The following is a 16,897-nucleotide window of genomic DNA, read 5'->3' as shown; positions in this document are numbered from 1 at the left end:
AAAATTCACCGGCCCACATTCATCTTTCTTCAGCAGCGTTTCCTCAATAGCGTTCCCCATTCAGCGGCTGTGCCAGCCAACGGAAACAGCTAGTTGTCTGAAATGAAGAATAATTGGAAACATGGTGCCTGTTTCTTTTCCTGCAAGTCACAATTCATCCATTTAACATTCTTTTGGTGCTCTTGAATTCTGGGCTAGATAGGCTTGTGTTCGCTGTTCGGCTGAGACCAATTGGAGAAGTGCTGACCTTCCCAATGTGAACTAGTGACCGCCAACTGATGGCCCGGCACCTCTACCTAGAGTTAGTCACGTGAGGCCTAGCAGCGATAGGTCGGCAAATAGACATCAAGCTGGAAAATGCTAGGATGGGAAGGATAGGAATAATTATAAAAGATACCATTCCCAGCTATTATGATCCCTACTCTATAAAGAAACAAAGCCAAGGAAGGTTAAGTAACTGGCCCAAGGTCACTTGGCCGACAAGCCATAGGACAGACTCTCTGGGGCCATCACCTTTTTACTGGACCCTACACCACAATACGCTTTCGTCTTTTATAGGCAAGTACATAATTGATTTTTTAAATGTTTCCTTACACAGATAAAAAGATTACATATTCTCTTTTTGAGAAGTATAAATTTCTGGGTGTTTTACTGTATACGAATCACACACATATACTCATAAAGGCATGCATCTATAATAGACTCATAAGTTCTATTTTATAGTCTTCTATCTTCTTGCTTCTTTTTGACTTAATATTCTATCCAATTCTGAAAGAGTTATATTAAGATCTACTACTATGGTTGTCATTTCATCACATTCTGTTTGTCTTTCTAGTGGTTTTGATTTTCTTTTTTTTTAAATTTTGTGCTACTTGTTTCGTGCATAATAGCTGACAACTGTATGTGTTTCATGTTTATATCTGAACCACAGGAAATTGAGCTGGCTGCATAGGAAAGGTCACCCAAGTAATAGTGGCTGACAGAAATAGAAATATGTTTATCTCAAACATCAAAGATGTCTGACGGTAAGAAGTTCAGGGCCAGTACAGTGGCTTCATAATCACCTGGAGTGCAAACTCTGTTTGTCTTTCTGTTTTGCCACCTGTACTGTGTAGGCCCATTCTCCAAGTTATGGTTGCAAGATAGATCCTGCAACTCCAGCCATCACATACAGATTCCAGTCAGAAAGGAGAAGAAAGAGGAAAGCAGAAAGGAATAGCTTCCAGCTGAATTAGACGTCAGCAAGCCCTAATCACTACACCTCTGCTTACAACTTACGGCCCACCCTGAATTGCGAAAGAGGATAGGAAAATTTTTACCAGACATATTTCTGTGCCAAATTAAATTGAGGTTTCGTTAGCAGGGATGAAGAGGAATGAGCATTGCATAGACATCTAGCAATCTCTGCCACAGTGCATTTAATCATCCAGCTTCTTGTTCCTATTTAATATTTTTGGCCTTGACTTTTTTGCTTTTCTTTTTTTAAATATTTTAGTTTTCAATTACAGTTGACATACAATATTATATTAGTTTCAGGTGTGCAACATAGTGATTAGACATCTATATACCTTATGAAGTGATCACCCCAATAAACCCAGTACCTGACACCATACCTAGGTATTACAATCCTACGGACTATATTCCCCATGCTATACTCTACATCCTCGTGACTATTTTGTAACTACCAGTTTGTACCTCTTCATCTCCTACGCCCTTCAGTCATTCTCCCAATTCCCCCACCTGGCAACCATCAAAATGCTCTCTGGATCTGAGTGTGTTTCTGTTTGTTTGCTTGTTTATCCTGTTCCCTAGATTCCACATATAAGTGAAATCATATGACATTTGTCTTTCTCTGTCTAACTTACTCCACTTAACACAATACCCTCTAGGTCCATCCATGTTGTTGCAGACGTAAGAGTTCATTGTCTCTTATGGCCAAGTAGTATTCCATTGCATGTATGTACCACCTCTTCTTTATCCAATCACCCATTGATGGACACCCAGGTTGCCTTCATATCTTGGCCATTGCAAATAATGCTGCAGTGAACATATGGATGCACATGTCCCTTCAAGATAGTGTTTGGGTTTCTTCAGATAAATACCCAGATGTGGGATTACTGGGTCCTTCTCTGTCTCTTGTTATATAGCCTTTGTTTTAAAGCCTATTTTATACTGTTTTAAATCTGGTATTGTTACCCCAGATGTTTTTTTCATGCAATATCTTTTTCCACCCATTTACTTTAAGTCTGTGTGCCTGTCCATGTGAAGTGAGTCTTTTATAGGCATATGTAAAGGTCTTGTTTTCTTATCCATTCAGCCATCCTACATCTTTTGATTGGAGCATTTAATCCATTTACATTAAAAATAATTGTTGATAGATACATAGCTATTGCCATTTTATTATTCATATTTTTAATCTTTTTTAAAAATTTTTCTTCTCTAACATTCCTTGTAACACTGGTTTGGTGGGGATGAACTCTTTTAGCTGTTCCTTGCCTGGGAAGCTCTTTATCTGCCCTTGGTTTCTAAATAATAGCTTTGCCAAATAAAGTAATCTTGGTTGTAAGTCCTCGCTTTTCATCACTTTGAATATTTCTTGCCAATCCCTTCTGACCTGGAGAGTTTCTGTTGAGAAATCAGCTGACAGTCTTATTGGAGCTTCCTTATAGGTAACTAACTGATTTTCTCTTGCTGCGTTTAGGCTTCCCTCTTGGTCTTTAACCTTTGGCATTTTAATTACAATGTGTCTTGGTGGGGGCCTCTTTGGGTTCATCCTATCCATCTGTACGTCCTGGTCTTGTATGTCTACTTCCTTCACCAGGGTAGGGATGTTTTCTGTCATTATTTCTTCAAATAAGTTTTCAATTCCTTGCTCTCTCTTCCTTCTGGTGTCCCTGTGACGTGAACGTTGTTACACTTGATGTTGTTCCAGAGGCCCCTTAAACTCTCATTTTTTTGGATTCTGTTTTTCTTTTTGCTGTTCTGATTGGTGTTTTCTGCTACTTTATCCTCCAAATGGCTAATTCCATCCTCTGCTTCATCTTATCTGTTGATTCCCTCTACTGTATTCTTCATTTCAGTGATTGTAGTCTTCATTTCTGACGGGTTCTTTATTTTTTATCTCCATTTTTATGTTTCCTATCTCTTTGTTGAAGTTCTCTCTGAGCTCATTGAGCATCCTTATAACCAGTGTTTTGAACTCTGTATCTAGTGATTGCTTGTCTCCATTTTGTTTAGTTCTTTTTCTGAAGTTTTGTTCTGCTTTTTCATTTGGGACATGCTTCTCTGTCTCCCTATTTTGGCTGCCTCCCTGTGTTTGTTTCTATGTATTAGGTAGAGCTGCTATGTCTCCCAGGCTTGGTGTAGTGGCCTTATGTAGTAGGTGCCCTGTGGGGCTCAGTGGCACAGTCTCCCTGGTCACCTGAGCCAGGTGCTCCCGGTGTGTCCCTTGTGTGGGTTGTATGTGCCCTCCTGTTGTAGTTGAGCCTTGGTTGCTGTTTGCACATCAATGGGGAGGTATTGATTCTCAGGCTGATTGATTGTGAGGACTGGCCATGACTACAGTGGAGGAGCTGTCGTGCAGGGGCTGACCCCACAGAGCAGGATTCACTTCAGCAGGGCTCTGGTGCCTGCCCAGCCTGCCCTTTGGGTTTGTCTTTTGTGGAGGTGGTTGGGTAGTGCTCTGGTGTGGTCTGAAACTAGCCATCAGGTATGTTGGTTTTGGAGCCTTTTGGGAGGGGCTCTGTTGCAGGCCAATGTCAGCCACTGCCTGTCCCCTACCCAAGGCAGCTGGTATAAGCTACAAAGTGATCTGCAGATGGTTGCTACTTGTGCTGGGCTTGGAGGTGCCTGGGAGAGGCTAAGCTGAGAACTGAGGCCAGCTTCCACTAATGCCAGGCTTAGGGCTGCTTAGCAAGAGGTACAGGGCACACCAAGGCCAGATGCTGCTTGTTTGGGGTTTGTGAACCCTTAAGAGATTTTAGCAACATCTGCAACATGAACCAAGATAGGCCATTTGTATGGAAAAGCCACTGGAAGCGGCCAAGGTATCCCTTCTGATTTTTAGCCACCACACACAGATGTGGAACCAACTCTGTTCAGCGTCTCCGCCCTTCCTGTGAGTTTCAAGGTGACTTCTTCTGTATATCTTTAGTTTTAGAACTTCTCTGTTCAACTAGATTTCAAGAAGTTCTCAATGATGGCTGTTCTGTAGTTTAGTTATAATTTTGAGGTGGTTGAGAGAGGAGGCCAGCACAGCATTTACCTACTCTGCCATCTTGACCAGAGCTCTGGCCATAAATTTAATATTTACATTGCCATTCCTGCCTTTAGATTTTCCTGACACATATCTGCTCAACCATTTATTTTCAAACTTTGACATTTTATTTGAGAGAGTTTCTTATACATAGCTTAATTTTTTTTTTAGCCCAATCTGAAAGTTTGTTTTTTGAAAATGTAAGTCAACCCATTCAAATTTATAGTGGTAACTGATATCTTTTTTTAATTCTTTTCATTTTAGTTTTATTTTTACTACTTAATAGACTTCATTGTTTCACCCTTTTCCCCCCTTTCCTTAGGTACACTGGCTTGATCCTTTTTTAAAAATTATTTCCCCTTTTTTAAAAGTTATTTCCCCCTCTGTTAAGTTGAAAGTTTTCCTATGAAGCGTTTACTTCTCTTCAGTAATGCTTGTTTTTTTTGACCGAGTAACCATATGCCTGTATCTCAGAGATTCATTGTGAATATACTGAAGAAGAAGTGCAATTTGTTTCTTCAGTAGTGAGGTAAGGTCACTGGTGCCATGTAATAACTGAGGAAGTTTATTTCCTCACTTCCTTCAATTTTACACATAGACAGCAATGAATGCTCTTAAACAAACAGAGCTGGAAATGAGCCCTGTTTTGACTGAGTCCTACTCCTGTGTGCAGCACTTTCCAGATTTCTTTCAGTCAAACTATTGAAGAAAAAAGGAAAGCTATTATGCTAAAAGTCCACATGGGAATGGATTATGATAACTATTCATCCTTACTTTTCTCTGAGTCTTTACTGAATGCAAAACAGGTTATCACAGGTGATAAAGCAAATAACAATAATGACTAACACTGCAGTACATTTTGTGGCTTGCTATCCCCATTGCATTTGTTTTAAAACCTTTATCCATGGAAACCTTGAGTTCTACAGAGTTTGTTATAGTTTGGTAAGGACCTTTGCATATGAAATTTAGCTTTAGACTACTCGGTGACATCATTAAGTCTTTTTTATACTTCTACCTTCCCATGAATATATTACTTCTGAAAGAAGCCTTTTTTCCTCTTGTCTGGCTCCAAATTATACCTTCCATTTCACAGCAGTATATTTGTTCCCAAGAACAATTACAAATCCTACAATTAAGTGAGTTGTACAAGTGTTACCATCTATGTAGGAATTCTGTTTATTCTGGTTTTTTTTGTTGTTGTTTTTTGTTTGTTTGTTTTACCGTGGGGAACAATATAAAAGAAGAAACTAAGGTTGTGTTAAAGTCTTATAACTTCTCCCAATCTCCATCATTCTAATTTACTTCTTTTTTAAAAACTATTATTATTTTAGATTCCATAGGGGTGTCAATCCAATTATGTTTTGGCTACATATTGTTATAGCTTTTGAAAAATCTTAGAATAACAATCTATACAACAAACTATTTGTATTTTGCAAAACTATATATATATGATCAAATAAGAACCTATTACATATAAGAAACTCTCCACCTTGAAACATTTGGGTTGTAACATTTGTCCCTGGGACTCTCTCTCGCTTTAGCATCAAGAATGGAGCAACCCGCTCCCACTATCTGCCACTCGTCATGTACTGTTGGGGCAAAGGAACAAAGAATCAGTTCTGTTGTTGGAAATGCCTCCCTTGCAATCACCACTATTTTCCTGCAATGTTTTAGGAAAAGAGAGCAAGGCATGATGTCATAGAAAGAGAATAATTAATAAATTTTAAATTTGCCACTGCCTCCTGTTCTTAGGTATTTTTCCTTTAGCATTGACTATGAAAGGGGCTGGCCTCACTTGAGACCCAGAAGAAAGAAAAGAGATTTGAGCATAAAAAAGAAAAGTGTTTGACAAAAATAAAATTATTTTAGGAAAATACATATGAATAAGCATATTATCAGATTTGAACATTAAAATGTATTGGCATATAGTGTGAGTTTGATTTTACTGGCTACTAACATCCATTTAAAATGAGGCTTCACAAGATTGGTTATATGTTGAAGCTGGATGAGGGGTTCATAAGGGTGGAAGTTGAGTCCATTTTTACCATTTTTTAAATCTTTGGGTATATGTTTGAAACTTTCCATAATAAAAAAAATTTTTAAAGAAAAGAAGTCAGGTTTCAAAAAACTGCTCTGGATTGGTCAATTCTGAAAAAGAGATTCCTCTTTTTATGCCCCATAAAGACATCATCATAAAATATGTTCATCAATGGAGTTCAAAACTGGCCTGGATTCAATACATTGACAAAATGCTTCAACCCTGTATATGAGTCTTGCAGTTGACACTCTACGACTGAACTCGGAAAAAAAGACTCGCATAGCTTTCTTGAATTAATTGAAAATACTAAAATTGAAAACGTACAGTAAGAGAGGACAATACTTACCAGACATAAGTCATCAATTCTCTAGTTATTTTTATGTTCATGTTATTTGGACCCAGAGTATTAGATGAGGAATCAGAAATCTATAGAAGCCAATCCCTAGAATATATAACTTATCTCTTAGTTTTCAATTTTTTCTCCAGTTAAAGGAGAAGAAACACTGAGACTAAACTTTATATCTTCTAGAAGCATTCTGAGGAAGAACCATGTTTGAAAGATTTTTTTCCAATATATCATACAGAATTCTATTACTACAGAGAAACTGTCTTCTTTGCTAAGAACAAATAGAAAATAAGGACTATAAATAGATGAATTATTCTAAAAGTCATAGTGTTATCTCTTTATAAAATTTCCCACGTAAGATGCCCTATTTTTCATTTTCTTCTCAGCTGGCCTGGGCTTACAAGGGTGATCTGCCAATCCTATGTATCAGACATGTACTAGAATATAGAAATATGCATAATTCTTGTCTAAGGTGCATTTTGAGTGGGCTAATGTAACACAAGAAAGTCTCTGAAACTAGTGGGTTACAAAGCCATCAATCTCAAGCAGTCCTTGTGTGACAGATGTGACCATGGCACGCGTTGTGACTTTTTGGTTGGTTTGCTTAGATTTCAATCCAATTTTAAGGTACCTTGGGGTGAAATGCACTAGGGAACATGTCACACAGTATCAGGAAGATGTGGAGTGGCTTGGCCACTCAGATAAAATTAAATCCTTAGAAATAAAACTCCTAAAGGAAGAAAACGGAAGACAACTTACGAAAAAGTCAATTAGATTATTTGCTAAATTCCTGTTCTGAAGATATTTCTTACATTTCTGCAGCTAGCGAATCTTGGGTTACAAAATACTTTCACAGTTGTTATCTCATTTGACCCAACCAACAAACCAGTGAGGTATGTGGGGCAAATTTAAGAGGAGGAAATTGCATCTCAGAAACTTACCTGCTTCCTGAAGATCTTACTCTCAGCTAAAGGGGGCAGGGCTACAACTACCCAGATCTCCAGACACTGAGCTGCAGTCCTTCCTCTTCGACCATCCAGTGTGTGCTCCTCCATTTTGTGTTTTGTCTGTGGAAGATTCAAAAGAAGAAAACACAGTGACGCCCTGCCCACAGCAAGTTTGTGATCTAGATGAGAATATGCAAGTTTTATATAATGAAACAAGCAGAGAATTATTAAGTGTTAAACTGTATGAAACAGGCTATCAATACAATAACATTTGGATTCGTTGGACAATAATAAAGTGCTATCAGTTCTACCCAAACCCTGAAAAATATGTTTGGAGGTGCCTAAGAATACTGGTCAACTGAATGTTTCTCAAGTCTTCCAGCCAGGTAGTCAGTGCTCTCCTGGAGAAGTCTCATGATTAATTACTAACCAGAAGGAAAGCCTGCAGAGGAGAAAGGGGAAGACAGTATCATCTCATACCTTATCATGTACTTGCTGGTCCAACTTTGCACAGCTCTGCAGAGACACATGGTTGCTTGCAAGAGCTGATTCTTGAATTGTCAACTTCTTACTGGGTTCTGTTATGCCTCAGATTGAGAACTGGAAGCTTGTAGGAGCTGGTCCCAGCCCAGGCCCATCTTTGTTAGGTCCTCTACGCCATCGGTGGAGGCCACCAAGCAAATTGCCTCTTCCTTTTCCTGGTTGCAAAGGGAGTAAAGGGGAAGAGTCCAATGTTTTCAAAGAAAACTACCTGGAAGCAGGAAACTGGGAACATTTGTTCTACACTCAAAGGGACCGTGACTTCAAGGGGCTGCAGGGATGCTGTGATCATTTTTATTTTCTGATGTCCTACTGTTCAAACCTAAAACTTTCTAAACCCATGTTTGTTTCAGAAGCAAAATTCTATTGGAAATATCTGTTCTTTCTTTTTCAGCAGGGCGGGCCTGTCCTCAGAGATAGCTGCAGGCCAGTCACTGTCTCTTCCTGTCTGTGTCTTCCCCACTGAGTGGCATATTGCCTGGGAGCCCCCCTGGGGACTTCCAAAGCCATCAGTGGGTGAGTGACTGGCAGCAATCCTTTAAAAAAACATGCACAAGACTGGCCCGGTTCACCAGCATTATGGACATTCTTATGTAGTCTTCTTCAAAATGCTAATTTCCTTAAGTGTCCATTGGAACAGGCCCGCGTGGATGGTTCTAGTTTAATCCTGCTTGCGACCGGGGAAGAGTCAAAACAGCAGGAACATGCTGCCTGCTGTGCTGGACTCACTCCTCAAGGATCAGTGCATGCCCACTCGAGAGGAGGAGAGGGCGGTGGGACAAATCAGCTGGGAGTTCAGAGTGCAACCACACTGTTCTGTGAGGAAATGTGAGGGTGTACTTCAGATGCACTGTCCACACCACCATCAACATTGCTCACCTTACACTACACATTTCAGTGCAAATGTGAGCACAGTCCTATGTGACTCCTAAACCCAGGCTCATAACCACTACTGCGGGTCAGCCCTGTCTTCCAAGGTGCATCCTTTGAATGACTTTTCCAGGAGTGGCAATGGATTTCTGCTGAGTCACTCAGCCTCCGTTTCATCGAGTGGTTATGAGCATGGACTCTGGAACCAGCTCTGTCACGTCCTATCTGTCCAGCTGTGGGCAAGTTACTTATAAATTCTCCAAATCTGATTCTCCAAATGTGAAATGGTGATAATTCTACCAGCTACCCCATAAAGTTGTGATGAGGAGTAAATGAGGTTGGCCATGTGTTAAGGAACAAAAATTCAACCAAGTAAATGTGAAGATCTAATTGGCTTTATTGAATAATTTATGAATCATGCACCATCCCATCTAGTAAATGGAAAGATGCTCCGAGAAGCTATATAAAATGGGAAACTTTTACAGGGAGAAACGGGGTGGTCAAGAAAGCTAAAAGAGTGCATTATTTCACGCAAGGTCACCTTCCTTTAGGGGAAGGGTCTACTCAGGCAGATTGCCTCACTCACACTGACCAGGAAATTCTAGACTTATTGGTTTAAAATACCAATCCTGGGAATGGCTGAAACTGCGGTTAGGTTAGATATTTGTCTTGGTGGGTCTTGCCACAAATGAGTCCATTTTGGGTCTGATGTTTCTTTCTAACACATGTAAAGAGCTGAGGACATTGCCTGGCATATATTATGTACTGTATAAGTGTTAGCTATTTTCATGTATTCATTCATTCATTCATTCATTCATCTAATATTAATTTAAAGTCTCTGCTGTAGACTGCTAGGTGTTGAGACGTAAAGATAAATAAGACACAGTATGTGCTCTCAGTGGGCTTACACTCTATATTATAGGCCTGTGTTTTATTATTGATTGATTGATTGCCTAGTACAACAGTTGGGAGGTACTCAATGTTTTTGAATGTATACTTGGACTAGGGAAATGGGCACGTACAACAATAATTTCAGTGCAAATGATTATCTTTAACAGTGCCTGGCACGTAGTAGGCACATGATAATGCACACAGCATTATTGGCTATTTTAATTATTAATTTAGTAGGATAAACGCTGAGACTGAATGTGCGGACTGGAAGTTGAGTGTAAGGAGATGGAGGTACACTCAGGGAAGCCTTCCAAGAGGCAGTATCTCTGACCTTAGTTTTGCTCAGTGAGTGGGTGTTAGCCAGTGAGAGAAGAGGGCTAAGTGCGCTCCAGGAAGAAAGAACATTGTGTGCAGAGCTAGAGAGGCGTGAAATAGCACAATGCATTCAGGGAGCTCCAAGAAGGCAAGTACGAAGGGAGCCCCATCCTCCTTGTGACATCCAGCGCGCATTTGTTAAATCTATTTGAGATTAGAGGCTGTGAAACTAAACGACTGAGACCTCGCTTGTGTCACCCTGGTTTTTAGCATTAACTGTATAACCAGTGATGGACTAAGTGACTAGGGAATTTTAAGTTGTTCAGTATAATACTTGCCCTGTACAAATGCTGTTAGTTTATACAGCATCATTCTTCGGTCGTCAGCCCCTTTTGGTCTTCCGATGGAGGAAGTAAATTCACTGAATTTACCTGTGTTTTCAAAGCAATTGAGATAAATTACACGAAAGTCGATGGGATCATAATATAGAGGAGGATGTTTTTGCACAACAACATAGATTTTTCTAGACCGGGAATGAGCAAACTATGGCCTGGGGGCCAAATCCTATCCACCACCGATTTTTATAATTAAGTTTTTTTGGAGCACAGCCATGCCCATTTGTTTAGATGTAGTGTAGCATTGCTTTCGCACCGCAACAGCAGAGTTCAGTAGTTGTGACAGAGGCAGTATGGCTTGCAAAGCCTAAAATATTTACTAGTTGGCTCTTTACAGAAAATGTTTGCCAATCCTGTTCTAGAGACATCTCTTCTAATCTGATGACAAGTAAAGACCACCTAAATATTTAAATCATGCGGCTGAGGTGGTTTAGAACCAACGCGGCAAACAGTAAGTTATTAAATTTTTTAAATTCACTCCTAAGGAGAAAGAAGATTGCGAATATGTTAGCCATAAAGGGTGCAATACACCTGACTAATGAATGAACATAATTCTATGATTGGCCTTCATATTTGACTCTGAGCCTCCGACAGTCAGGGAAAAAAAGGGGGGGGGTAGGGAATTAATCATCTGTTGCTTCATAACAACTACCTTAAAAGTTGGTGGCTTGAAATAGCTACCATTTCCTATTTTTCATGAGACTGTGAGTTGGCTGAGTGGTTCTGCTAAAGTGAGCTGGGCCCAGCTGATCTTGGCGGACTTGCTCATGCATTTGCGGTCAGCTGGTGTGTTAACTCTGGGCTGGCTGGGCTGAGTTGGCCTCAGCCACAATGGCTTGTCTCTATGACAGCTCGTCTCTACTCCACATGACCTCTCAGCCTCCAGCAGGCTGCCCTGCACTTTTTCACATAGCAGCAGCAGTTTCCAAGAAAGAAAGCAGAAGCACACACTTGAGGCTTGGGCTTGGAACTGCCACACTGTTACTTCTATTGCATTCCAGTGGCCAAAGCCAGTCAACTTGCCAGCCTCGATTCACTGGCCTAGGTGGGGAAAGAGGCTCTAACTGTTGATGGGAGGAGCTGCAAAGTCACATGGCAATGGGTAGGGAAACAGCAGGGAAAGGACTGGGGCCATGATTGAAATCAATCAACCAACATCTAAAACAGCATGTATTCTAACCATAGTTTTGTTTTGTTTTTTGAAGTCATCTCTGTGGTCTAAAGTGGAAAGAAATAGTCATCATACGTCTCTTCAGCCCCACCCACAGGTATGAATCATCACTGTCTTCACCTAAGAGGACCAATATCCTTTAGCTAATGACAGATGCAGGGGAGGAATGAACAGAAGCCTGTCAGAAATGTGGTACATATTGTAGGAGACCCAGGCCCATATTAAATGGCATCTTGATGAATTTCACCAGGGAACTGGATTGAGAGCGTAAGGAACTGGATTAAGAGCATAAGGAAAATCATTACCACAGAACTAACCAATGACTAAATAAACATTAGCCTTTAAGACTAAAGTCCAAACAGACCTACAGTAATCTTGCTGAACATTCCCACCTTTCTCCACGTCCACCATCAGGTGGCATTAAAATTGGTCACTGTATTCACAGATGGCACAGCTATATGGATATGGATGTGATTGAAAAAGACAGAGAATAAACACTTTTTAAAACTCACTAGCCATGTGATGATTTTTTAAAAATTTATTGCTGGAATACCTTCGTTATTTCCAACTTGCCTCAATAAATAATGCGAAGTATAAATAGCAGTAGTGATGTCAGAAATCCTTCTTAACTATTTGTTTCCTGGTACCCTGTGCTCTCAGAGAGAAGAGAATAAACATAGGTAGCACTTGTGCCTTAAGTCATTCAGAATCCCCCAAAACTCAAAAAAAAAAAAGCAAAACACTAAAAATGAAAACAAAACTCTCAAACCACCCAGACAAGCCACACAACCTACGTTTGAGAACATTCTCTCTGCCCTAGAGCTGGTCAGGCTGCTGGGCTTGTTTGCAAGAAGCGGATGCCACACGTGGCCTTCCACGGAGCTGCCACGATCAGACTTCTGTAGTGGCAGTAGTAAAGCATGGGGAGGAACATGACAGAATTCAGGGAACTATTAGATGCCTGTTGACTCAGACATCGGAACCAGCTGTGAATGGAAACTTATTTCAACTTAGCTACAGTGAAGAGGAACTGAGCTGTTTATATTGTTGAAGAGGTGGAGACCAACTTTCAAAATGCTTGCAGATGACTCCTTTCTGGGAGGGTCAGAGGAGGGTAGGGCTGTGTCCGGAAGAACAAGTGAAGCTTCCAAAATTTGGGTGTAGAAAAATCAGACATTAACATTGGGCGGGTCACATAAAGGTTCTCTGATAGATATAAAATTCCTGACCGAGTGGTTAGAAGAATAGACCTCAACAAATGTTGGTTCCTTTCCTCTGTCTGCTTCTCACACCCACCTTAGGGATTTCTTAAGAAACAGAAGACCTGCCAGCCAGCTGCCACTGGAAAGATGTCAACTAGGATAAGCTGCTGCTCTGGTGGTAACAATCAACAAAATTCCCACTCAGGTAGATGGAGCAGGGCATGTCACCTCTCCCTCCCCTCTCTCTCCTCATCGCAGCTTGGCTATTCCTTCCTTCCTGCAGAGGAAGTGTGTGTGTTCGCTCAGACCTACCTTGGCATTCCTTGATGTCTTAGAGAAGCAGATGACCCTGGCTGAGCAAGACAGTCAGCAGAACAGCAGCCCTTGATGCTGCAATTGGAAATTTCCATTCTTTGCTTGCAGCTCTGAAAAAAAAAAAAAAAAATCTGAAGAGCCCAGGAGCTGGGAAATTTCCACGATGGAAAATTTTAACATATTCTTTAGCTCTAAACTATGCAGGTTTATAGAGACTATTTTTTTTTCTTTTGGTAATTTTCTTCTTTAACAATAATTTATGAATGTGGTAACACTACAGCTGTGAGACTAAGGAGGGCAAGATGACTTGGAGGGGAATGCATATGGTTTGGCTAATGGGAGGCTGTGCCATACATGCATTTGACCACCTGAACCATAGAAATGCAGATCACTACAAGACCCACGGGCTGGGAACTCATCCAAAATAAAGATAGTTTGCCCAGGAGCATTGCAGGGAAATCTGTGTATAGACTGGAAGTGGAAGTGGATGGGTACAACTTGGGAACAGGAGATGGTGAGGTCTGTTGCTGGGAAAAGCAATCCCGGGCAGATTAGACCACTGCTGCCTAAACCTGAAAGTGCAGGGAATTACCTGGCAATCTTATTACAATGCAGATTTCGATTCAGTAGGTCCAGGGTGCGGCCTGAGACTGTTTCTAACTGGCTCCCAGGTGGTGCTGATGGTGCTCTGTGAGGACCACACTGTGATTAGCCAGGCCATAAACAACCGGTCCTCCTCACCATGAGATCAGCTTGCCTTCAATAGCAAAACACAGTCAAAGTGTGGCTGGAGGACAGCTCCCTTGGGCTTGTTTTCTCAGGTTACAAAGCTAAGGTCTAAGAGGAGAAATGAATGTCTTCTGGAAAGATGCTCCATGCAAGTATGTATGGTTAAAATGGATCTTTTGAAATGTGGGGATGCAAGCAGTTACCAGAGAGTCTGCCTATTCCGGCAGACTCAAGGTGGTGTTTTCTAGAACACTGTGCCTTTGCAGAGAACCCCCTATAACAATTAGTGGAGATGAACCAAGCTGGTCCTCTCTCCTGAGTGATTCTCCAGCATCGTGGCATGTGGAGTGAAACACCAATGAAATAGCTCCAATTATTGAGGGAAGACTGTTGACTAGAATGGTGTAAAAGGGAAAAGGAAAACAAATTACTTTCATCCCGGCCAGGATAGCTGTCTCGCTTTTACTGAAATAAAATAAAGAGGGATAAGAGAATTTTCTATTTTCTTAACATCTTTCTCCCCTTTGTGCTACCTATTTGAGAGAGGGGGAGGGGGAGAGAAAGAGATTCTGTGTGTATGAGAGAGAGAGAGAGAGAGAGAGAGAGAGAGAGAGAGAGAGAGAGATCAAAATCTATGGCATCTTTATTCCAGGGTGTTACCTCCAATTGATCTGTAATGTATCTGTTGTGTGTATCTTTGAAGCAACATTTGTCCTACTTTTCATTTTCCATTCAATTGAGTTTTGGATGGGTTATTACCACGTACTTTTCAAATTAAAGTATACAGAGCAGCATATGGAAAAAAAGGAGGGAGATTACCAGCATGAAAATATGTTGAAATCACAGTGCAACAAGCATGAAATAAGTCTGGCAATATAATAAGGTGTATTAAAATATATATTAAAAGTAAATACTATGTAAATAATATAAATATCCTAAGACTCTAACATCTACATAATATTTAAAAATTCTAGATGGCTTAGAGGATTAAGGATTTAGAATTCTAGAGATTGGTGGATATTTTCCCTTTCAAAAATCTTCACTGTTGGGTTAAGGTATGATTCAGCATTGAAATAGACTTTCTCATTATTTAAGGTAAAAGACATCAATTTGGTCTTTTGCTTACTATAGGTCTCAATGAGCAGTTATTCACCTAAGAACCACCATACAACCTTACAAGCAAATAGAATTTGATTGATCCATCTAAAGTCACATCATTTTAATAATAAACATAATAATATAATAAAATGTAACATTATAGACTGTTTATAAGTAAGGTGCATAATCCTTACAACAAGCTTGTAAGATGGGTACCATTATTATATAGGTGAGTGTCATACAGGGTCTCAGCTCCCGCTCCCCACATAAGAACGCAGGACATAGTGAGGCCAAAAAGGAACACCCATGGAGCCATAGGTAGGGGAGTCATACCACTATATTCTCGCTGGCGGCTGGCATGGAGACACAGGAAGCAGGAGCCACACAATCCGCAATCTGCTGTCCGCTTCTCTGCCAACCAGCCCACCCCCTAGCGTAGCCACGGCAGTTATATCAGTGGCTAATGACTAACCGGTAAGAGTGGATGGCCACCCAGCCACAGGGAATGGCCATCTGATTACAGCTGATGGCCATCTAATAACCGAGCCAGCACCTTTCTACGTGAGGGCGAGAGCCTGGAAACTGCACTCTGGGACTCTGTCCCCACAATGAGAAACTGGGATTTAGAAAGTGTAATTGAACTGCCTGGGATCCATACTTTACAGCCAAGCAGGGAATATCCTTCTTTGGCCAGCCACCCTTACTCCAATGCTCTTTCCAAATGCCACTGCTCCATTTCAGCTTCATTTCCCTTATCCCAGACAGATGGATAGATACATACTCCTTCTCAAGTTGAACAACTTCACAGAGCTTGATTCAAATACTGAATGTGTTGTTAGTTGCTTACAGCTGCTATTTTTCTAGTAGTGCAGCTAAGTCCAGGTAAACTCTTTTGAAGAGCTCATTAGAACTGGGAAGATAAAGTCTCAGAAGCAGGTGCATTCAGTAGATGGAATGTAGACGATTATGTTAATATCGCATTCAGGTGACACATTTAAAGCCATCAAAATCATGGAGGATAAAAGGATTCTCGAAGACGAAGTTAACGGCTTACTTTGTAGAGCTCTTTGCCCTGTTAACATGCGACTGCCTTGGCAGCTGTCAACGTGGGGACCTCCAATGTTACCTCACAAAAATAAAACTGCTTTTGCAGTATCATATTTCCTTGACAAATTCTTGGATCTCTAGTCAGAAAAAGAAAGGTCATGAATTGCCTACAACCCTGGCACTGTTTTCCAAACAGGAAATCTGGCACCTCCTTTGCAGTTTATCGTCAGGTTGGGCCCAAGGGTAGACGAGACACATGAAAGAAGATGGTTAAAATATGTGGAGGGTGATTCCAGGTTTGGATAAGATGGAGCGACAGCTGTTTTATTTTGCCCTTTATCTTTCATCTTGAAGAAATACTGAGCGTGAAATCTGTATGTGACCACACATATGTATTTAGGAGGCTGCGTATCAGAATGTTAACAATGATTATGCAGGATGATTTTGATTTTCTTTTATGGGGGGGTATGTTTGTATTTCTCAAATTTTCTACAATGAATATATGTTCCTTGGTAAAATCTAAAGTTATTAAAAATTATTATGGAGCAATTAACCTCTATACATTTAGTTGTTTTACCTATAAAAAATTAGGTTACTATTTAATTGCCTAGCACATGAGAGTTGGATGAGATGTTTCCCCAAAATCCTTTCTTCTCAAATCTAGGATGTCTGTGGAAATATTGATTCCTCCTTTCAGAAGAAAATATAAGAGAAAAAGGGCGAGGTATCCAGCCACGT

The 16,897-nt window shown here is 40.6% G+C and overlaps 1 protein-coding gene and 1 long non-coding RNA gene across 8 annotated transcripts in view; one reads left to right on the top strand and one right to left on the bottom strand.

Annotated features, from left to right (window-relative positions):
• MKLN1 (muskelin 1) overlaps positions 1–16,897 on the top strand; it is a 283,551-nt gene that overhangs the window by 44,157 nt on the left and 222,497 nt on the right. The gene's annotated exons all lie outside the window — the stretch shown is intronic.
• LOC109457901 (uncharacterized) overlaps positions 1–16,897 on the bottom strand; it is a 62,067-nt gene that overhangs the window by 39,693 nt on the left and 5,477 nt on the right. For all 3 annotated transcript variants that reach the window (XR_012490432.1, XR_002139116.2, XR_002139117.2), the window contains 3 exons: positions 13,283–13,395; positions 8,067–8,284; positions 7,581–7,706 (listed from right to left, as the gene is read on the bottom strand). This is a non-coding gene — a long non-coding RNA (uncharacterized LOC109457901). The remainder of the gene's footprint in view (positions 1–7,580; positions 7,707–8,066; positions 8,285–13,282; positions 13,396–16,897) is intronic.

Source organism: Rhinolophus sinicus, linkage group LG11, assembly GCF_036562045.2.
Source record: "Rhinolophus sinicus isolate RSC01 linkage group LG11, ASM3656204v1, whole genome shotgun sequence".
NCBI lineage: Eukaryota > Metazoa > Chordata > Mammalia > Chiroptera > Rhinolophidae > Rhinolophus > Rhinolophus sinicus.
Note: the sequence above shows the minus strand (reverse complement) of the source record. Positions and strands in the feature narration are given on the sequence as shown.